Raw genomic sequence first — 5,211 nt, 5'->3', positions numbered from 1 at the left:
GATGCCTGCGTTCAAAAACAGTTCAAAAAAATCTTTTGTTACACCAGAAGCACTGATTTAGCTCAAATATATTGCAAACTATGAGAACACTTCCCGGGCTTTGACGGAAACATCTGCCACTCACAGCGGTTTTGCTTGATTCTTTTAATTAAGTCATAATCCTTGATATTAGACTTCAGTCTTTTGCTAGAAAAATAGTGCCTCTTTATCTCAGTGTATTTTGAGATTTATTAAAACCTTCTGCTACCTAGAGAGGTTAAGCGTAGGTAACTCCTGTTTTATAGGCAGAGGAATTGGATTGTAAATAGGCCGAGACTTCTGCAGGGTCGCAAAGCAAGATGATACTATGGTATCATCAAAATAAAAATAAAAATAATAAAAAAAAACCACACCCAAACAAACAAACAAAAAAAAAACCCAAAGCCAGTTGTTTTTGTGGCACTCCAGAGCTGCACCCAGGCGTTCTTTGTAGACCTCGCTGCAGACCCGAGGCAACCCTGCTGCTGTCGGATTGATGGTGCCACTTCAGCATTGTGACCCCTCTGGAAGGGAACTTAAGCCGTCAGGAAGCCAGTCATATAAATTTACTTGATAATTAACAAAACGCCTGGGGAAAATGAATAAAAAGTCTGTCTGTGCAAATCAAAAGCATATAGTTCTGATCATCTTTAATACTCCTTTAGTGCAAATATTTAATAGTAAGATTGTGGTACTGTTTTTAACAATACTTGTGCTTACGAATCACGCTTCCCCATGTAATATACTCTGCATCTTTGCAAGTAATTTATTTAATTTGCCATTAGAGGTGTAGGTATTCTGTGGAGTGTTGTTTTTTTTTTTTTTTTTTTTTTTTTTTTCCTTTTAAATCTACCTCATAGTTTAACCTAAAATCTAGATGAAGCTTAATTACTGTTAGCAAGTCGTTGGTACGGCTGTGTGCATAAAGATTATGAGCTATGGAAGGTTGTAGCTGAAGTGAACAGTGCATAAATCAAGGTTTTGCTTTAAACACAAAACAACCCAACCTTCACTAGAAGCATTAATATCCCTTTATAAAAAGAGCTCCTTATCCCAAAGGTTCCTAAAACACTTTAGAAAGAAAAAAGAAAAAAAAAGCAAAAAAAAGCAACTCGGATGATTCACAGAAATGGCTTACTCTGCTATTGAAACATAAGCACCTCAAGGATGAAAAGATGCCAACTGCTTAACGCAGCACGTAGCAAAAAACAACAGCTCTATCTTTGTGCAGATCATATGGGATCTGCAGTAACTATGAATGGTTAAGACCTCCTTTTTACACCTCACTTGAAAGTTGTCATTTTAGTCTCCTATTGCACAAATTTCCCTCTAATACTGGAATTTGCTGAATTACCTAATTCCCACTTAATCCAAGTAGTCTGCATATGTCTCCTATTTAAATGCTGATGTACCCTCAAAGGGACTTGGAGCACAATGCAATATGAGTAAAGGGACTTTCAGATACTGCAACTGAAATAAAATTTTGATAAAAATAGTTTTATTCTATTAAATAAGAAGTATGAAACTCTTTAAGAGTTAAGTGCCACCACACAGTTATGTTTTGAAAATCAACCCTAGTGGCACCAGTGAGTGATTTCTTATGGCTACGCTATATTCAGTTCTCATTTAGGAAAACACAATTGAGAAGCTATTTTCCATGGAAAATTTAAAATATATAGTTGTTTTTTTTTTAAAGTAATAAAACCATTTTCCAGAAGTTACTACCACACCTGTCTACCTGCATGGTGGACAGCCTGTATCCTGCAAGGTTTCCTGGGAGCAGTGGTCTATTACACTTAGAAAAGAGGTTATCTAGTGTACCACACACAGAATTTAATATTCCTTCAGTGTCAAGGCCAAGCAGGGAGATCCAAGTCTTGGCTGAGTGCTTCAGCCTGAACTTGTAATCTTCTTTATATTGCCTTTTATCGTTTGAAATATTTCTTACGTGTCAGCTATGAATGGTCGCACAAAAGTTTGATCATGTCAGAGCTTCAGTTTCCAGGCTATTTTTCACTCAAAATTCTGTTAGGAAATTTAGCCTGAGAAAGGGTGGAACATTATTATATCTCTAAATGGCATTGTGCAATAAAGGGGAAAAAGTCTGACATCTAGGAAGAGCAAAACTTAACAGCTCAAGCCAGTGACCCTAGCAGTACGGAGCTGATTTTTTGGCCTCCTTTTCTGCTAGAGAGCCTAGGTGTGAGCTGGCTGCCGCAGCTGTGGCACAGGCTGGGTGTCCTGCGGATTGCAGCAGACTTGGCCTCCTCTGTTAGCTTGCTGCTTGCAAAATCTCTCAGGCAAATCTGCCATTACTTAAATTTTGTCATGTTTTATTTCCCTGGTTCCTGTAATTTGTAAACAACCGAAGTATTCCAAAATCTGTAGAGGTTTAATTTTTCTTTTTGTTTTGTTTTTAAACCTCCTTTGTCATGTTCAGGTTGTTCTGATGAGAAACTGTCCTTTTAGAAGAGGAAGTTTCTGCTTAAATCGATCTGGATGAGAAACATCCAACCTGAGTAAGTCTGTGTGAACGGGTAGGGGAAGAGGGTGGAGAGAGCCAAAAGAGAGATGATTTGGGACCAAACCTCTCAAATAACGAAATCTTGCATTGCTACGTGGTAGTTCCCACACTAAAAATGTATGTAAAAGTACAGCATCTGATACAAGGGTGACCAAGTTTCTTTCTTTTTAGAGGGTGGAGGGCGTGGAAAAATAGCTCCTCCTGTAAGTGAGGAAGCTATGAAAGACTGCGGAATGCTAAAGGGAAGCCTGAAGATAAAACTTCAGATTACAGCGATCTTTCGTCCTTTGCGCCCTACTGGCAGGCCAAGATCAGTTCAGTTATCCATATGCCTTTAATCTATGATGTACAAACAAATGGTAGATTTTGCAGGGAAAAAAAACAAAAACAAACAAAAAAACCCTATTCTGAACATTAGGGAGTTCTTGTTCCAGAGGAGTGCCAAGATAAGGGGTTAGCCCAGCTTTGTGGGAAATATTAGTAACTTGTATTTGCTGCTTTGGATTATACCGACGTTGCAACAAACATTCAAACAATTAAGTTATGCCTGTATTTGTGACATACTCTGTATCCCACTGGTCTGTCCCATTGGTTGACAGTTTCCAAAGATGGTGATGGCAGGAAATATAAGTATTTATCTATCCATCTTAATATATTAAACTGGAAATTCAAAATGCTTTAATGAGTAATGAAATGCTTTGTAAGATACAAAACTGGCAGTTTGAAATTTGACAAATGTAACGTTGTAAAAAAACTACCACTGAACCCAAAACTCTGCACTTAACTTCCTTATTTATGCAAGTGTTCCATAACGATTTGCTAAACCAGTGAGTTTCCTGAAAAAAATGAATACACAAAGGTAGTAGCCGTTGTGTCCATTCCCTTTTCCAATCTGCTAATGTGAGTCCTTGCACTGCTAAGGAATTGCAGCAAATATGAGATAGGTTGCGCTTAGATGTGAAACGCTCAGTTATTATGTCTGAAAGGCAGACAGACTTCTGAAGCATAAAGGCAGATTACAAAAACTGCTCCTACATCTGGAAGGCACTTACTGAAAGCGTCTCCTAGAATTCCATGTGGCTCTGGAAGCTCCTGGAGTCATGACTTTTCTGGTCCTTTGTCCGTGAGCACAGTGGACAAAGTATTCGCTTGATATTTTGTTAGCACACCTCTGAACTGAAGACACTGCCTTGATTTTCAGATCCCATAATCTTTGGGAATGCCAGATCACTGGGTTAGTTTGGAATGACATAACAGACAAAACTGAGTCTTTAATACAGATGAAAGCAGGAGTCTGATGATATTTTACAAAATTGAAATAAGATAAATGATGCAGTGTAGTCTGTGATGCAGTTAATTTTAAGTGTCTTTAATAGCCAATAAATTGATTCTTCAGAGATGTTCCCACTTGCACTAGCCTGAATGATTTAGCTAATCTAGAGATTTCTATTCCCAATAGTAGCTTGGACTAATCATTTTCTAGATATCTGTCTTTAAGAATGGTAACTATCAAAAGATAGTTACCAGATTTTTACTAGATTTTTTTTTAAATCTTTCTCAGTTCTTGGTGTTTCCAATTATAACTATTATTTGCACATCTGATAGCAGAAGGGTTGAGAAAACAGTTGATTGGGAGCTAGTATCTAACACACAGAAGTTTATATGGGAGTTTTTTTGTTTTTGTTTTTGTTTTTTTTTTTTGTTTTGTTTTTTTTTGGACAAGGTGTTGACTTCAATTTTCACTAACTTAGGCACTACCACCCACAACGTACTCTCCTGGGAGGTCTGCTCAATCATTTAACCTGCGTTTGAGATCAGGCCTTGCTAGAGGTCTGCCCCGTTCCCACTTAAGTCAGTGCCAGCACTCGTATTGATCTCGTGGGGAGCAGGAGAGCATGCCACGGGCACAGCCTGGACCTGGGCTGGCAGACTGGAAAAAGAAACTTCAATTCGTTCCCTCTGCCTGCATGATTTCTCTGTAATTCTCCTGCCCATTACTCAACCCTGTGGTGCTTTCTGGAATACAAGCGGAGACTGGCATACAAATGCGTGACTGGGAAATACGAGGCAAGTGCCTGGCTTTCTAGTACCTTAGGAAACTACTGAGCTGGAGTTTCTCCATTTGCAGAGCACTGCAAAGCTGTAGCTTGCTGCGTCAGTGGAGTAGTAGATGCTTTCAACAGGAACTTAGTTGCAGGTTCCAGTGAAATACAGACAATACAAGTAATTTTTTTGTCTATAATTACCCTACTAAGAATGAACCCTGACTGCATGACCTGATTTGCCAAGCTTAAATATTTAAGTGATCACAGAGCTGATTTTTCATTTTCTAGCCTTGATTTGTTTTAAAACTCCTGGCTGATTACCCTTAAGCAGTGTTCTCTTATGTTTGAATATGGAAATAATCCATTAAATGATAATAATAGTGATGCACAGAGAAGTCTTAAGTCAGTAAATCAGTCTTCAAGGTAAGACAGGGAAACCACCACCTTTATTATTTCAGGATCCCATAGCATGTTTTATTCACTTAAATAAATCCCTCCTTTTTAAATCCTCATTTAGTGACATTGATGTCCGGATTTCTTTCCCTCAGTATTTAGCAATGGCATGCACGCTTCTAGGAAAGAGGCCTATTTCATGATTCACATGTTAGTTATGAAGAGCAGTGG

The 5,211-nt window shown here is 38.4% G+C and overlaps 1 protein-coding gene across 2 annotated transcripts in view; it reads left to right on the top strand.

The window, feature by feature from the left end:
• The window catches only part of DOCK1 (dedicator of cytokinesis 1), a 298,286-nt gene that overhangs the window by 132,751 nt on the left and 160,324 nt on the right, over positions 1–5,211 (top strand). The gene's annotated exons all lie outside the window — the stretch shown is intronic.

Source organism: Rhea pennata, chromosome 7, assembly GCF_028389875.1.
Source record: "Rhea pennata isolate bPtePen1 chromosome 7, bPtePen1.pri, whole genome shotgun sequence".
NCBI classification, from domain to species: Eukaryota; Metazoa; Chordata; class Aves; order Rheiformes; family Rheidae; genus Rhea; species Rhea pennata.
Note: the sequence above shows the minus strand (reverse complement) of the source record. Positions and strands in the feature narration are given on the sequence as shown.